Below are 19,531 nucleotides of genomic sequence, written 5' to 3'. Positions count from 1 at the left end.
CAGCTACACTATGTACTTATAAAGGTGCAGGACTTGCTAATCAAGTCATTTAGTCAAAACGTGTCACTAAACCATAAATATGCTAAAGATAAAACGGTTTTGGTCTCAAAAGATACATTTCACATACTTAAACAAATTTACATATGGGATCCCAAAAAGGAACAGTGTTTAAAGGTTAGTTTACAAAATTTCTGAAATATAGACTACCATCAGCCACTCTAATGCAAAACAAACATTTATAGCTTTTCTGTTCTTGTTATCCTCTCAACCGTGGCGGCTGAGCAACTGGTCATGTACATTCCGCTCGCAGAGCTCTCCAAGTAAGGGCTGATTAAGTTTGCCCTTGCCTTTACCTGCAACACGTAGCACCCGTGAGCCAAGGCCGAACAAGAAAACATATTACACATCTTAACGATTATATCAAGGGAATAATTCATCACACATGATTAACCACTTAAAATTCCACATTAATCACATAGCATGTAATCAGCATCAAAGATGCAACCAATCATTAATAACAGTCAAATCACATAATAACTAGGGCCGACAACTTAGGCCGCACCCTCTGTTTACCCCACTGACTCCGGCCTGCTTAAATCGAGCTCAGTGCATAATAAGTTGTCCCCGGGTACCAATGGCCGAGCCGTGCCCTATGTGCAAGTGTAACCATTGGCACTCTTAGGCCATTGGTTTACTATTTACATGGCATAATAACATCCTTTTCAATGCATACATATTAGGGAACTCTTAGTCCCATTCCAAATACACAACCAGGTGCAGTTTTCTTACCTTTGACTTCCAAGTGAACTAGTAACGAGCGATACTCCTTGAGCGCGATCCGATCCCCGAGGCCTAGCTTAGCACCTATCAACAATCTTAAATGAGCTTCTAGACAAAGTTCTAGTCTCCGAAACATTGAACTTCACCAAACATGGTAAAATATTCAATTCCGAGCAACCTAGGTTAAATTCCCAAGCCTAGAATCTCAAAATCCCAAAATCTCTTAAGGGCCGCAGCACTAGCCACCCATGCCGCATCATGGCCCCAACCAAAGGCCTCCCGGTGCCCAAAAATAGGTAAGGGCCGTAGCCCTACTCAGACCATGCCGCAACCTGCCCTCCTTCCTCAGCACCCATCAACTTCGAAGGGCCGCGGCTCTCCAAGAACTATGCCGCGGCCTGACCCCTTCGAACCCAGAAAACCTCCATTTTTTACTCTCAAACCTCATGCAAACTCACTCAAAACTATCCTAATTCCACAACTCAGTTATCCAAAAACTTCCCACAAGATTCCAACAACACAACGTAGCTCAAATCTAGACTAGAAACCCATTAAAAACCTATTTCAATCACTGAAACTTTCTATCTCAAGAACTCAAAACCCAGCCATGAAAACACTACAACTCAACCTTTAAACCTTAAATTCGAGCTTACCTCAGCTGCATAAACCAATTCTCCAAGAGCGTTCTGAGCTAACTTCCAAGGTTCTAGCCTCAATTTAATCTTCAAATTCAAAACCCAAAAACCACTTAGAACACAACCAAAATCTCATAATTTCAACAACAGAAAATGAGAATCAATCTTTACCTTAGTCCTCGTTGAATTCCTTTGCTAAAATTGAGCTAATCCCTCAAGCTCCAAGCCTAAATCACAAAGCTTTGAGCTGAGTTCCTTTAGATTCCAAGAGTTTCCTTTGAGAGAGAAAGGGAGAAAGAAGAAAGAGTCGGTTTATTATGTTCTACTGTTTTCTACTACTCCTTAAGTCTATCCTTAGGCAATTAAGCTAACCCCAAAGCTCGGGGTACCGGAAACGTCCCCGAGGGAAAAATAGTAAAATTCCCCAATATTCCCACCTAGACTTCCTAACCTCTTATATATCTCCAATTATTTATTTTCATAACCCGGTAATCTAAATAACCACCCGATACCTGAAATACCCCTTGACGTGTCCAAAGTCAAGCATTAAACCCCGTTGTGACTTTCTCGCTATCTAGCTCCCTAGGATCGCCTCAAGTCGCCTGCTGTAGATTTACCCACATAATAATGTGGTTCTCACAAGTATAACATTTAATCACATTTATATTCATATAATCATACAAGCATGCTTATCATGTAATCATGCATTAAATCAATAAATTCACGCATAAACCAATTATGCCCTCCCGGCACACTAATCAAGGCCCTTAAGCCATATTAGTGATTTTGGGTCGTTACACTAGACCTGTTGATCTTTTTGGTGCTAGGTCTGTTGATCTTTTGGGTGCTAGGCCTGTTGATGTTCTAGGTGCTGGGCATGTTGATTTCAGCTTGAACGAGTGTGAACTTTATCCAGCGAAGTGTATTTGGGAGTTTAGGACAACTACCCTATGAAGAATATGGTGGGATGACCACCTCATGCAGTCCTTGAGCATGCCAGGCTGACCACCCCTAGGGTCTAAGGCCGGGCCAACCACCCCTAGGAGGTTTAAGCCTGGCCGATTTCCCTATTGGTCCTAGACTTATCAAATTTTCATTCATTGTTAGTTTTTCAATACTTTGTGATGCCAAGTGCTTCTTTCTCATTCGCCACATCATCTCTTGAATTTTGAGGGATAACTTGTTCAAAATTTCAGTCAAAAGGAATAGATATTTTTTTAAAACGTTAAGTTGTACATGGGTTCCCATAATAAACGTTTACAAAGTTGTTTACAGTTCCAAAAGGGTAATTACAACTCAAAAGTTACAACCCGTCATTCTAAGTGGCAAAAATAGGGTTTAACCCTAGTTCCTCTGAACAACCTTGGTCGTGGTGGTCAAGCGGTCACATATGTACACGTCACCACCGAAGCTCTCCAACTCCTGGCTGGTCCAACTTCCCTTTTCCCTTACCGGCACCACATAGTACCTGTGAGCCAAGACTCAGCAAGAAAACTTAAGCATGCTCATAAGCAGTGAATAACATGTTACCTAGTCATAATAAGCATGCCTAACAGTAATAAATCTACTCATGCATGCATACCATTTATATAAATGACTACAACGACATATGTGGCCAGCTGCCCTAATTAAATGATTAACTGAATCATATCAGGGCTCATTGCCCAAAATACATGATTATTGAATCATACTGGGGCTCAGTGTATTAGGATATGGGACTAATAAGTCACCCTAGGGCCCATTGCCCTATCCCCTGTACAACCAGCCTTGGAGCTTGCCCAGCATACTTTGTGCTTAATTTTCCACGACCATTGGGTTGGACAAGTGTATGATGCGCTCCTGATTAGGCCTAACCATATCGACCAACGCTCAGCGCACTATTGCCGCCCATGCCTTATATGTCAATGTTTTTTTACCAGCGCTCAACGCTATTGTCGTCCTTGACTCATATGTCAAGCCTTTCTCAATTAGATAATGTTAACATGCATTCATTATATAACAAATATTCAGATACAGAGCATTCAACACGCATAATCAATCCATCACAGGCATAATTATAATCATGCAAATTTATAGGGGCCCACGCCCTAATCAAGACTATATTCAACAACCAAGCCAAGCCCTAATCACGTACATCACGTATTGGATAAAGTTTTCTTACCTCAGGTCCGAGTGTAATGTAAGATAAGAACGACCCTCGAGCACGATCCTAATTTTGATCCCCTAGCAGTCACCTATTCATAACCAAATATAGAATCCCGTCAATAACGAGTGATTAAAGGCAACTGGACCGAGTCCTACCCTCCGGAACCTCGAATTCTACTAAACTGGGTTGTAGGATCAATTCTGAGCCCTTAGGTTTGAGTTCTCGCCACTCAAAACCTAACTTGGCTAAAACTGACTATGTGGGCCGAGACTTGTCCTGAGGGTCATAGCGCTTCTCCAATCTGAGGCCTCCCCCTGCCTCTGCCCAGGGACACGTGTCGCGACTTGACCTTGAGGGTCACAACACACCTCTCCAAATAGAGCCCCTGTGCCCTAGGTTCACACGGGTTGCGACGCCCCAAGAACATGGTCGCAACGCAACCCTACGAACCAAGAATTTCCCCTATTTTCCTCAACAAAAACTCACCAAAATTCCTTTCCAAACAATCCTAGAATCACACTTCAATCCCAAAATAATATCAACACTAAACCATCAACAAAACCCAACCTCAAACTCAAACTCATTAAAAACCCCACCAAAAAATCTCAATTCAATACTTTGAACTTCAAGCTCAAGAACATCCAAAACCATAACAGAATTCAATTAAAAGTAGAGTTTACAGCTTTACCTCAGCTGTGAATTCCACCTCTTAGCTACAGCTAATCAATCCTAAACCTCAAGCTTTCTATTCCCAAGCCCTGAATTCACTTAGTTTTCCACCAAAAATCCTTAAGGTGCTAAGGGAGAAGAGAGGAAACATTCGAGAGAGACAGAGACAGAGAGAGAGAGTTGTAAGTGTTCTGTTCTTTGGGTTACTTGCTGCTAAAGGATTTAGTGACCTAAGTCACTACGTTTGGCCCAAAAGACCTATATGTCCCTAGGCCAAATTTCTCTCTCAAAGCCCTTAAGGGAAATTCAGTCTTTTACCACATATCCCATTAATCATAATTAACACCTTATAATTCTCGTTACTTCCAATATCCTCAAATAATTACTAAATAATTTCCCATTACTCGATCAATCACAGTAATGTACTAAGTTACCAAATTATTCCTAGGCTCACCCGCGCCTGATATTTGACCCCGTTATGACTAAACAGCTAACTTGCTCCCTCGGATCGCCTCACGCGAGTAACCCAAATATATCCACATAATAATGTGGTCTCACACATATATCACATATATACAATTATGCCCTTAATGGGCCAAAATTACTAAAATTCCCTTCTAATAAGAAACATGCACACCTGCATGCGAATTCAGTCATATAATAATATAACTCACATAATCATGCATATTATCACATAATAATACAATAAATCAGTTATTGCCCTGCTGACCCCCTAATCAAGGCACTAAGCCAAATTAGGGAATTTGGGATGTTACATACCCAAATAATCACCAAATAATTTCCCATTACCTGATAAACCCCGACAACGTAGTAGATTACTAAAATACCCCTAGGCCCACTCTGAGCTAGGTATTTGACCCCATTGTGACTTTTTCACTAACTTACTCACTAGGATTGCCTTGTGATGAATATTGCAAATATATCCACAAAATAATGTGGTCTCAATCACAGAACACATATAATTACAATTATACCATCAATAGGTCAAAATTATAAAAATGTCCTTATTAACGAAAACGGGCCCACACGCATATTTAATACACACAAACATGCACAAGTACTCATATCATAATATAACTCATATATGACACATAATCACATATATATTTAATTAAATTCACATATTAATCCATTTATGCCCTCCCAGCACACTAATCGAGGCACAATATAAAAATTATAAATTAATACATAAATCTACAAAAAAAAATCGGCAGCATTTCTCCTATATTAATGTCCTAGCCATATGGAAATAGTAAAAAAAAACTATTCAAACAACACAATAAGTTTCTTCCTTATATCTCCGCAACACAAAAATTTCTCAGAACCTACTTCACCAATACACACAAGTTCATAACATTCTCTTATCACCGCAGCACACAATATGTATTTGAGAACCTAGTTCACTATGGATGAATAATTAGGATATTCAAACTCCTCTAACTATTGTATTGAATAATATAACAAATAATATTTATAATTATTCAAATAACACTAATTAAATTATTCACTAATTTCTATCAAATTTAATTTAGCTACCTATTTATCCTAACTAATTTCTTTGAATTATTTTCTCAAGATTAAATTATTTTTTATTAATATTTTATGTAAACACAAATAATATAATTTTTATTACCTTTCTATTTATAGTATTCATCAAGTTAAATACATATTTACCCTAGCATAAATAAAATTTAATTTAACTACCTATACATTAATAACAAGCACACATGTTACTTTCAAAATTTAATCACAAATCTGGTATTTTTTTTACAAATCAAATTAAAAACAAAAAATACATATAAAAATGCATACCTCTATAGTATTCCTCGGTGGTGGCGAATCACGTTATTAGCTATAATATATGTATATATTAATTTCTTTCCTTTAAAAAAATAAAAAAGTAGTAAAATCAAAACAAATAGCATACACAAACACATATAAATACAAATTTCACTAATATAAATAAATATTAAAACATTAAAAAAAAATACCTTCGACGTGACAGAGGGCTTCGGGGGTGGTGGGTGGTGGACCGAATTTGGGTCGTCGGGGTTCTGTGGGTCATGGATTGGTCAGAAATATTTGGGTCCAATCGATTTTTGGGGGACTCAGAATTTGTCGGTTTTAGGGGTGGGGTTGGGGGGCGGGGGGGAGAGAAGATTTGGGCGAGAGTTTTGGGGGTGGTGGGTTCTTGGAGGAGGTTAGGGTGACGAATTACGGCTTCAATGGTGATGGGAATGCTTAGTTGGGAGCTTGGAGGCGAAGAGAAAACGTAAAAAATGGCAGAGGCGTTGAGCAATTTCTGTAGAAGGAAGCGGTCTTCTTTCATATATACCTTTATTAGCGACAACATGTGTCACCCCTAATAAAGGTATGCCGCCACTAATGATAAAACGAATTCATTCCTTTCATGAAGCCCTAATTCTATTAGCAGTGACAGTTGTCGCTGCTAATAATGCATGTTGTCTCTAATATTAATAATGAAAATTTTGAATAACACGAACCCCCCATTTTTTTCCCACAAAAAAATTGATTAATAGTTTCCCCTATTAATCTTGATTATCCCTGCTAATTATCCCCCTCCCCCATCCTGAGTCATACTATCAGAGGTGACAATGTATTATCACAACCAATAATACCATTACTATTATATATTAGTGACGACACTATGTCGCCCTTGATATTGTCGCTGCTAAAGAGCTTATTTATTGTAGTAAGAATTACTATTATATATTATATATCTCGGGGTCATTTCTTTATTTGCATGAAGCTCGAGGTTATAAAACTGTACCTGATGCGTGGGATACATGATTAGGGCTTGGCCTGACTATTAAAATTAAAACTGATTAGGGCTCAGGCCCCTGTGAATGAGCATGATTATAATTATGCCTGTGAATATTTGTTTAAGAACACTGGAATACGTTGTATTTGTTTATATGATGAATATATTATATGTATGATTGTTCCTGATTGGAAAGCTCAGCATATGAGTCGTAGTCGACACTATGTGTGCTGAACGCAGGTCGTTATGGCTAGGCCGCCCTGGAAGTGCATTATGCACTTATGTAGCTCGGATGCCACTCAAACAAATAGAAGTGTGATACGCACTTGTGTGACACTGTGGTTGCATACTTGTACAATGTGACTGCTTAGTTTCAGTTATTACTGTTAAGCATGTTGTTTACATTCTGTTGATTATCTGAATCTGTTTAAATATGCTTTATTGCTGAGCCATGGCTCACGGGTGCTATGTTGTGTAGGTAAGGGTTAGGAGAAGCTTGGCCGGCCATGAGTTGGAGACCGTGAGGGGAGATGTACATATGCAGTCTGCTCGACCATCAAGATTAAGATATCGTAGAAGAACTAGGGTTTGACCCTGTTTTGCCGCTTATGTCGACTTATTTTGAAATCCTTGAGTTGTGAATGACTTTTAAACTTTTATTATGGAATCCCATGTAGAGACTAAAGTTTTAATGGAAATGTTTATTCCTTTGACCAAAATTTTGAATACCTGAACCATTAGTTACTTAATCACATGTTTTAGTCCAAATGACTCATTTAGTGAGTCCAGCACTATTTTAAACACATGCTGTAACAATCCCTGATTAGTAGGGTGTTACAACTTGGTATCAGAACTGCCAAGGTTTAAGGGTTCCTAATGACGGACTGGGCATGTACACTCGCCGCTAAAGACAAGCTCGGCTCAGGGTTTGGTAACTATTAATATAGTTATGTGTGCAATTGCTTAAATGAATTATATATGCCTTACATGCCTGTCTAATTAGGAAGTATGAGCTATTCTGATAGGGCCTGGCCCTTGACTGCTGTATGCATGCTAAAGATGTGCTTATTAGCACAATTGTTGTTTGTAAATGCTACAGGAATGCTTGTTAGCATCATTATTGCTCTAGAATGTTAGAAATTCTTAATAACATTATGTTATGCATATGAATGCCAGGAACATGCTTATTGGCAATGTTGATTCTTGTGAACATTAAGAACGTGCTTATTAGCACCGTGATTGAACATGAATATGAATCACCATGCTTATTAGCATAACTGTATATGTGTGAAGTTATTGAAATGCTTATTAGTATTGTCAATGCATGTGAATGCTTATTTGATTAGCTTTGGACCAAGGGTTGGCAAGAAATACTGTTATTATTGCCTGATAATCTGAGTCATTGACTGTAAATAGAAATCAAAGTGGCTACATTAAACACTAGATAGAAGTGTTTAGTTCATATCGGTCATGACTAAAACAACAAAATAATTATTCAGAAACATAAAATTCAAACACTTTAAGAAGAAATAAAAAGTATGAAAGTGCAGAACAATTAATCTTAGAATCAAAATTAATCTCTAAACTCGTCATTAAAATCTGACCTTACCCTAATTAAACCGAAAAGTATGAATTTATACTAAAACAATATGATTTCCTCTTTTTTCATAGGCGGGCTGTGACTTGGCCTTTCCTAGGTCGTGACCCGTGTCTTTTTAAAGCTCTTCAAAATCTAGTTTGCCCTCCAAGCATCGCGACCCTCTAAACCCAAGTCGTAGCCCGCCTCTCCATGGACCTCCTGGATTTGCCTCTGACTTCTACTAGCGCCGCGACTCTATTGACCAAATCGTGAGTCTAATTCCTTTCAGCAACCCTTCACTCTCTGACTTGGCTAGAGTCACGGCCCTTTAGCCCATGCCGCAACTTCAATTCCATTTTTTTCTTTCAGATTTTAACCTTTTGACATCCTTCCTTCATCAAAACTTATTATTATTCATCCTTAGCACCAATTTAAGTCGAACAACCACCAAAATCTCTATTTTTCTACCATTTCCTCTTCTTTTAGCATTTAACTCATGATTCGATGCACTGGCCTACAACAAAGACAAACAAAAGTGTAATCTTGCACAAAACAAACATAAAGACTCAAGATTACAACAAAAACACATTCTAAAACGACACTAAAATTGAGTTATCAAACTCCCCTAAACTTACTCTTTAGTCACCCTCAAGTAAAGAACGCTACAATAAACAAACTCCACTAAAAACCTAAATAACGAACACACTTGAATCAAACTGACAAAACTAATTCACACCTCAAGCTATGATGACTAACACACTTATATAATCTTCAGTAAAATCAACTTATAATCCAGAATTTCAATCAAAACATTCTTCCAATTCACTTATGTCCTAACAAAAATAAAAGCTCTCAAAATCATGATTAATAAATAAAATGTATTCAAATCAATTCATATTCATGTAATGACCCAACTATTCTAGACTTTGGACCATTAATTACTACTATACTAATCTTAAGAAAACGTACAAATGAAATAACCATAACTTTATCTAAAAAATGTAAAGTAAAGGTTAAATACATAAACATTCATTTAGGATATGGGATCCCATTGTTTTGAAAATAAAAAAAAACGTAACTTAAATAAATTGGTTACAAAATTAAGTGTGGAAAAATAATACATAGAAATCATAACTAAAAGACTAAAAAAAAACTTCATCCTCAAATCGTACGCGCAGTCCACCGATTCCATCTTGCCTCAATACACATCCCCAAGCTGCCAAGAACCTTGCCGCCGCCAAAACTATTTTCTTGCACATATAAAACATAAAGGAATGAGTCTAATGCCCAACAAGGAAAATCTACTACAAGCATGAAACATATACATACACATAAACTATAACTATAAACTGTAAACTATAATCATATGACTATATAAATACAACACCTATTACAATGGCCATCATACTTCTTGGGACTTGCTAGCTAAGCAATCATATGCCCATAAATTTACGGGGCTAGTTATCTAAACATGTCACATAAATTCATGGGGCTCGTTATCTAAACAATCATATGCCCAAGGAATCTACTACTGGGACTTGTTATCTAAACATGTTATTTATTTTTTATCTAAACAAATTATGTGATTGTTATCTAAACAATCCCACAACTAAAAACATATCATACATACAACATAAACATATATCAACAACATAAAAGCATACAAATCTACCCTATTTTCCTTACCAAAAACCAGGATGTGAGAACAAGATCGGGACTTTGGAACACTCCTAAAAACCATAATAGAGAGGTGAGTATACTAAGGAAAAGAGATGAAAAGAATGAACTACACCATCAAAAAATACTTACCAACAAGAACCTCAAGTTCAAGAACTTAGATGCCTAACCAAGAATAGAAAAGACTGAGTTAGGATTTGAGTGGAGAATAACTATAAGAATCAATACAGAAAGGAACTAGAATTAGGAATACCTTGAATGCTTCTATGACCGAACTATACCTCGAAACCGAAATACACTATAACCTTACTTCCCAAGTGTTTATTGAGTTTATAACCACAACCCAAGTGTTTATCACTCTATAGTCTCACTAGCACCTGGAAGGCTCTGATCAATACTTGAAGAATGAATGAAAAGGCTTGGTGCTAGGTCCTATTTATAGAGTTCTAGGAACAAAAATCTTCTTTTTGGCTTTGAATAAAAATAATGAATTTAATTAAAAATATTTGAATATTCTTCAGCCAAAGGCTTAGGACTTGGTCAAATTGTTCAGAGAGTCGTTTAAGGAGTCAAAACTTGATTTTTAAAACAAATAGAATCCTAACTTCTAACTCCCTAAATCTCGTAACTCTAAACTCATCTCCAGTAAAATTAACATATCTCGAGCTATAGGACTCCGATTCAGACTCTCTTTATACCGTTAGAAAGATAATTCAATTATCTAAAACTTTATAGGAATACTATTTTTCGAAATTATAACATAACTGGGTCAAAAATAGGTCGGAAGTTACAGTATCATAAAGTTACGAAAAATTTATTTACAACCTAATCTACAAATAAATAAAATTGTGACAAATGTCATGCTCTTAACAGATTCTGGTGAAAACTAAGTCTTATATTTCCCTTATTTTATTATTAAAATAATAATTCCTTAATAATCATGCATATGACAAATGTCATAATCCTATTGGCTCTATCTAAACCTTAGGAATAACCATGCTCATGACAAGTGTCATGTTCTTATTGGCTCTATCTAAACCTTAGGTTATAATAATTGTCATATTAATAACCAGCAATATTAATCAAACCTTATGTTATAATTAATATTCTTAAACTATAGGTTAAACTTATAAAATCTACAAGTGTTACTACGAGTGTCCAACTAAGTCCCGGCTTGAACCAAAATCCACAGTCATAAACATACTACAACTACTACTACTAGCTATTACTATTACTACTACTATCTAACTAGCTAAGTAAAGTTATTGGACTCAAAAACTCACCCATTTTTTTTCTCATTACAATCAATTAATATCAGTATCCCATAAGCTTGCTATACTTACTAATCTCCACTAATGTAGAAAACACATACTCAGAAATCAATAGGACTTTCACAACTAATAATTAAAAGGCTTAGGTTAAGGTAGATGAAAAAGTTGTTTAGGCTCAAAATATACCATAAGCACTCAACCAAACAATTCAACCTTTAACCACTCAAAAACCCAAAAACCAATCTCAAATTTCCCAATATTTCTTATTTTGAGAGAAAATTCATAAACCGATTTTTTTTCTTTTCTTCTTTTTATTTCATTTTTTTCTAATGATACTTGTAACGCCCTGGATAGCCAAGACCGTTACACTGTGTATTTGTAAAGGTGCAGGACTTGCTAATCAAGTTATTAATTTGAAAACGTGTTGCTAAACATATAAGATCTAAAGTTAAGAAGGTGTTTTGGTCTTAAAAGGACTCATTCCATATATTTAAACTGTAGTAACATGGGATCCCATACAAAAACGAAGTTAAAGAAAGTTTACAGACTCCCGAACGTACATGAGGAACCACTAGCCATACTAAGGCAAAATAGACAGTTATCAGGTTCCACGTCCTTGTCTACACCTCAACCGTGGCGGCTGAGCGCCTGGCTATGTACACTCTGATCGCTGAGCTCTCCAGTCAGGGATGATCTAACTTGCCCTTGCCTTTACCTGCACCACGTAGCACCCGTGAGCCAAGGCCCAGGAAGAAAACGTCATAGATAACTCAAACAATAGCAACAGACAAATAGCTCAATAAGCACATATACCCATCAGATTATCCACAACAGATAGTCAGCATATACAATCCAATACAAGATACATTCTATCACATATGGTATTCACATCACATAATAATCAGGGCCGATGACTTAGGCCGCACCCTCTGTTTAACCCACTGACTCTGGCCCACTTAAACCAAGCTCAGTGCATATTAAGCTGTCCTCGGATACTAGTGTCCGAGCCGCGCCATGTGCGCTAGTGAGACCCTTGGCACCCTTAGGTCGTTGGTTCACTAAATGGCTTGCATGGCATAATACCATCTTTTCAAGCATCTACAATAGGGAGCCCTTAGTCCCATCACATATAGTCAACCAGGTGTAGTTTTCTTACCTTTAGTCTGTACGGTTATCGAAGTACGAGCAACGCCCCTCAAGCACGATTCATTCCCGTGCCTAAGCTTTTATCACCTAGCCACAACCAAAGCATAGGGTTTCATAAATAATCAAATATAGGTTTCCAGTTACAAAACTAACTCCCGGGACTCCTAATTCCACCAAGGGCGGTGATGAAACCAAACCCGAGCACACTAGACCACTTTCCCATGCTTAAAACCCTCAAAATTACAAGTGTGCAACCAAGGGCTGCGCCCCCCAAAGCCTAGCCGTGACCCTTCCCCAAAATAGAACCTATTCCCTCAATGAACCACACACGCGCCGCAGCCCTTGCCTTGGGCGCCGCGGCGCGCCCCCTTGGCCGAACCTCCTTGTCTTCTTTGCATGCTAGGGTCGCGGCGCTCTAGAACAGAGCCGCGGCCCTCCTCTTCAAACCCAGATTTTACCTTATACTCAAAACTTTACCTTAAACCATCCCAAAACTCCCCAACACTTAACCAATTAATTCCCAACCTCTTTAACATGATCTAAACAACATAACTCCCAAGAAAACACAGCCTAACACACTCCAATCTCTTCCTTCCAATTTATGAAACTCAAGTGCTAAAACACACACAAACCAGCCATCAAACTCAATTTAAAGCCTCCAAACCAGGAGTTAAAACTCACCTTTGTTGTAGAACCCCTTCACTAAGCTGAAGCCAAGTCAAGTCCCCAAATTCCCTTCTTTAATTCTGCCTTAAAACACCAAAACTGACTTGTTTTAACACTTAATGAAGGTCCAGAGTTCTAACCACAGAGAAGAAAATTAAGAGCTTACCTTAACCCTGTTTTGATGCTTGATAAATCCCTGAGCTAGACCTTCAATTTCTCACTACAAGTCCCAGAATTTTCCAGCTAATTCCCCTTAGTTTTTCTGTGTTTTTCTCTCCTTGGTTTCCCTTGAATGTGTAAGTGGGCTGAGACAAAATGCTTAGTCGGTTTATCTTTCTTCTAAAAGATTCCTAAGGTCTATCTCACGTGTTGGTTTAATCCCGAGGCTCGGGGTGCCGGAACCGTCCCCGAGGCCAAAATGGTAAAATCCCCCAATATTCCCACCTAGACATCCTAACCTCAAATATATCTCCATATATTTATTTTCATGTCCCGATAACCCAAATCACTATCCGCTATCTAAAAATTATCCCCGACTTCTCCAAAGTCATATCTTAAGTCCCATTGTGACTTTTCCCGCTATCTGACCCTAGAATCGTCTTGAGTCGTGCTCAACGAACCTATCCACATAATAATGTGGTTCTCACATATATCACATATCATATTACCACATATTATAATCAATTATCATAGAAACATTATTAGACATATAATTACTCATTAAATGACAATTATTTCGTTAATGCCCTCCTGGCACACTAATCAAGGCCCTTAAGCCTTATTAGCGAATTTGGGTCGTTACAATACTACACTCCCCCAAACTTATTTCTTTGTATTTTCAATTGGAGTGTAGTTTATTTTCAATATACTTTTTTTTATCGCTCAGTTTTTCTTCTTCTACTAACAAAATTTCCAAATATAAATCACATTACAAACCATCCCCCACTCACTTTTCATATGCTCATGGTGTATCAAAGCGAAGGAAAATTAACAAAGTTTCACATGAGCTCAAAATAAGTGTCAAACAAAAAGAATCAAATTAGGCTCAAAATTGGGTAACTAGGGTTTTAATAAATCAAGGTTTGCTTGAAAGGCTCAAACGTTCCCAAGAATTGCCTAAGTCATCTTCCTAAGCATGCATAATCTAGGATTTTGTCTCAAATAGCAAGCAAACAAGTTCTAGAATAACACATTTTCATAAAATAAATTCAACATTCAGCAAGCATAAAAATTGTTCAATTACATAAAATTTATTAAAAATCATGATTAAGATCTCAATTATTTAATTGGACAAAGTAAAAATGGAAAGAACTATTCAACCAAGCACACGAATTTTTTATAGCTTCAATTCCATTCAATTTATATATCACATTATTCAATCATATTATCATTTGCTAATCATTGTCAACTTGATTCAACTAACACAATAAAAAACCTAGACAAAACACACTAACACAGAAAAACACAACTTAACACAAACAATAAATTCCTTCCCCCAAACTTAACCTAAACATTGTCCCCAATGTTAAAATAAAAAGCTAAGGAAAAGAAACTAACCTGACACCTCAGACTACTTAAAATAATAAGGCTTATGTTGACGCGGTTCTTCGGCAACAGATAATTATATGAATAAGGAGAGGGGTTAGTGCTAAATGATGATCCGCAATAGATGAATGATCTCAAAGGAAAATTATAACTCGAATACTTTTTTAGGTGGTTCAAAGGTTAAAATCCTTCTAGTCCACCAGCCAATATTATTGACATATCTCTGATGTTCCTTACATGGTATTTCTTTACAAATTAGAAGCCAACCCTTTGCAACTCCCAGGGTCTCCATATTTATAGGGAGAGGACACCTGGGTGTTGGCAAAGGAGGTCATCCTGTGACCTTCTTACCCATCATGTCACTTCTGTGACATTCATGATTAATTCCTAAAACCTGACAATGAAGTATGGTCTAATCAATAGGTAAGGGGGATAATGGGCCGCATGGCGTAAATCAGTCGTTGGGTGCCTAGACACGCACGTTTATGCTGCGTGTCTGAGAATTCAGGATGGAGTAGACACGTGATGTCTGATATATGCACGTTTACATTGCGTGGTTGACTTTATAAAGGGTCGTAGGTGTCAGCTCTAGCTCGTACCCCGAGCTTGATGTAGTCTCTGCTCGTGGCGTCCACACTGCTGACCCGATGCCTTAGTAATCTCACTAAACCTTTGGCTATCTTGAGCTAAAGAGGTAGAGACTTGTAACAGCAGCTTCGGGTAGGTGGCTTCCACGTGGCTGATAGAATTATGCCCTTTTCCAGCTCGCTAATAACCCGTGGATATTTAGGGGGTACATTTGCCCCCTAAGCCCCTGCTCATGGCATATGACGTCACCTGTGGCCACAGTGGGGGCTTTTAGGCTTCCTTGTGGACTCTCCATATCCCATCCATTACGCTGGTATCGGATACGTGGAGCATCGTGGTTGGTTACGGTCCTTCTTCCGAGAACCACATTAAATGGCCTGGCCTATCTTCGGCCGTCGTTTCGTCTTTCGAGTTGTGATCCTCGTATCCCACATCAAGACAATCGAACGGCCCTCATCCTTTGGCCTTTTACGTATATATAAGGCTGGCCACCTTTTGCATGAGCCACCCATTTATTTGAAAATTTTCTCTTCTTTCTTCTCAGTCTCAAAACCCTTTCCTTCTTCCGGTCACTATTCCTGACGTTCTTGAGTTTCAGACACAAGGGCTCTTTTGTGATTCCGGTATCAGCGATTCCAACTAGACTTCAACCCAGACACTCCTTTCAGTCCTTACGCAGCAAAAAAAGTATGTACGACCTTCGTTTGTTGCATACTTTAAATGTTTTCCCTTTTCCTTGCTTAGGTAAGCTTTCTTCTTAGTCGCATGCAGTAGGTTGTTTGTCTTTTGTTTTTCTTTGCTGGTATTTTGTGCGTAGGTTTTTATCCTAGGGGAATCGACCGTAGGAAAGAGAATGCTTAGGAGAATGACTCATAGGATACAACTCTGGGGTGATTTTCTGGGTAAAAGTTTTTTATGCCTGTTTGGAACAACAAGTTTCTAGGGTGCAAAAACTGAGTAGCTTAGGGGACACACTTCATAGGCGGTTTTCCCTTTCGAAACTTTCCTTCCAAGGCAAACTTTATCCTGACCCTCCTGACACACGGATCTTGAGCAATCGGGGACCCGTTGGGAGCACAAGCGCGTGTTCATAGAACCGCGTGATCTCACTCGCCGCGGGGTGAGATTACCTCAGCCCGTGTAAAGGAAACCCTTCTTTGCGCTAGATTCTTTCTTATGCTTAGATCACCTTTTCTAAACTTTCTTCTTTGTTTGTTAGGTGACTAGATGGGACCCAAGAAGAGCATATCCAAGAAGAGTGTTGGCAGCTCGTCTTCCCAGCAAGCCAGCAAAGGGAAAAAGGTGGCAACAGACTCCCCGATTCCCTACTTCGGTCCCACCATGGAGAAGAAGGTCGAGGTGGGGCCCGACACCTTTTTCGAGGCCGAGAGGATTGCCTCGAAGGTCACCACCCAAGGGAAAGTTAACAAGATAATGCTTTCCCACAATATAGAGATAAGGAAGGGCGCCCTGGATGCCCGACCTCCCCTTGAGGGGGAGCGGAGCTGCGCGCTGCTCGACGAGGAGTTCGCAGCCTGGAGCGACGAACATCTCAAGGCTGGGGCCTTTCTTCCCCTAGACCAGTATTTCGCAAACTTCTTAAACTACGTGAAGCTGGCCCCCTTCCAGCTCCCCCCTAACTCCTACCATCTGTTGGCGGGGTTGAAGTATTTGTTCCTGAAACAGGAATGGGAGGTACCCACCTTGGCGGACATCCTTTACTTCTTTTGCCTCTAAGCCAGCCCGGAGCAACGGGGGCGAGTTGACGGGTTCTACTACCTGACCCGTTTTCCCAATTCGGCTACGATCATCGAGCTGCCCAGCCACCCCAAAACTATCGTGCAGCTATTTTTCGCGAGGACGGCTAATTCGGTGACCCTTGGGGGTCAGTATGAAACCATGGCGGGGCTTCCCCCAAGTGAAAAAGATTACCGCCAGCTTGTGTCTGATGAGACGATACTGGTGTGTAAGTTAATTTCCCCGGGCCAGACTCTGGCCTTAAGGAGGCCGCGGACCATCGCGAGATGGTGCCCATCCCTGAGGAGGAGGCCGCGGATGAGGACGAGGACGAGGTGCCCCTCGTGCGCCAGAAGCGGGCCTGGAGGTCACCTTGAAGGTCAATGCAGAGAGGACCCAGTCCAGGGCAGCCACCGGCCCCTCTGGCAAAGGTAACCCATACTTATTTAGGGAATTAGACAGGGCCATCGCAAACCTACGGCTTGCTAGGTTTAACCCCTGCTAACTCGTTCACCACCACCAAAACGACCCAGATCGCAACATCACTCTACTCCAGTGTGTTGACCAGCTCGTGTTGCGTTATGACATGGGTCACCCTAGCGGTACTGTAGTAGTAGATAATACCCTCGCCTTTAGGTCGGCCTTTTTTTAGGAGTACGGGGCCAATCTTAGGTCATGGTCCTCCCTTCTGGAGGGTGTAGTAGCTCTGGGTCTTAGGCAGTATGTAGAGGAGTCTAGTCCTGAGGTTGATCCAGACCCAGAGCCTCCTCTCACCTGTGAAGTCATTGTCTTAGACTCCCCCGTAGAAGCTCCGGGGCCGGAGGTCGTGACAATTGATTCCTCCTCTAGCTCGGAGGGTAGGACCCTTTTTCAATACATACTTTAGCTTTTTTGTTATCAAAGTATTTTTACATGCATATTAATGCTTTGCTCTTTGTTTCAGATGAGGAGATGTTGCAGCCCGGGGACAATGTTCTGCGGTCTATGTTCCAGGGGGAAACCCCTCCTCTGGGTCCTCCGGGCCCTTGGTGAAGAGGCTCCGGGTGACCAAGAAAACTCCTCCCCCCGGGACCAGCTCCAAGTCTCCTGCCAAGGGGAAAAACCAGGGTCCTGCTACCGTAGGGAAGGTGCCTCCACCCCCTCCTGCAATGGAGAAGATGGCTCCACCTCCCCTGCGACCTTCTGTCCCTAATCGGGAACAGGAGGTACCAACCAGGACCTTGTCAGCCCTGACTCCCGACGTGCGCATCCCGATCAATCCTCAGGCCTTGGAGAAAGTCTCTAAGGTCTTTAGGGGGATGGTTTATGAAACTGCAACCTACATGGTGGGCCATTGTTACAATGCCACCTCATGGGACTTGCGGGAGATCGAGACGAGGAGCCCCGAGCATGTGATGGAGTCTTCACTGGGGATGATCCTCACAGTAAGCTTGCTTTACCACTGGTTTTTTATGTTGTTTTTTTTTTCTAAGGCACTTGCCTTATTATCGTTTTGTCTTGTAGGCGGCTTTGGCTCTCCACCGGAGCATATCTCGGTCCAGGGCCAGGATCGACGAGATCAGGGGTGAGCACTAGGCTGCTCAGGTTGCCCTTGCATCCACTCAACAATAGGAGCAGAATGCCAAGGAGGCCCTGGCGATTGCCCGAGAAAACGAGAGGGTCGCGCAGGTCGCTTCGGTTGCTGCGCAGACCGAGCTGGAGGCATCTCGGGCCAAGCTGCTGGAGGCCGAGGCTACCAAGGTCGCCCTAGACGCTGCGAAGGTCGAGCTCGAGGAGGCCAAGGCTGCTCTGGTGGCAAAGAGGGCAGCTTCCAGCTCCTCCATGGAGGCCATGCTGTACCACTGCTGGGCCTTCAACCAAGATGGTGACTTTTCCTTCTTGGGGTCGGACGTATGGGGGTCCTTTTTGGAGAAGTTTAAAGCTCGCCTTCAACAAGAGGCGCCCTACGAGACCGGGGAGACTTCCACTGCCACCGAGCAGGATGGCGAGGGGGTGACTTCATCCGAGCGGTTGGCGGGGCTTAGGATTTTTCTCCTTTTCTTTTGTTATTTACTTTTTTTTATTTTTAACTTTTCATCATGAGGTTTTTATCCTCCAAATAATTGGTATCCCCAAATTTATTTCAACCTATTTATATATTTTTGCCACGACCTTACTATTACTTCTCTTTAATGCATTTGGTAAGAACTTAGTTATCGTTGGTGTTGTGATTGACATCTTATGCTTTTTAGGAAAAAACGTCTGTTAATCAATTTGAACCAACTTCTAAGATTTAGGACCTGGTTGTAT

Source organism: Humulus lupulus, chromosome 4 (genome assembly GCF_963169125.1).
Source record: "Humulus lupulus chromosome 4, drHumLupu1.1, whole genome shotgun sequence".
Lineage (NCBI taxonomy): Eukaryota > Viridiplantae > Streptophyta > Magnoliopsida > Rosales > Cannabaceae > Humulus > Humulus lupulus.
This window is presented reverse-complemented; position numbering follows the sequence as displayed.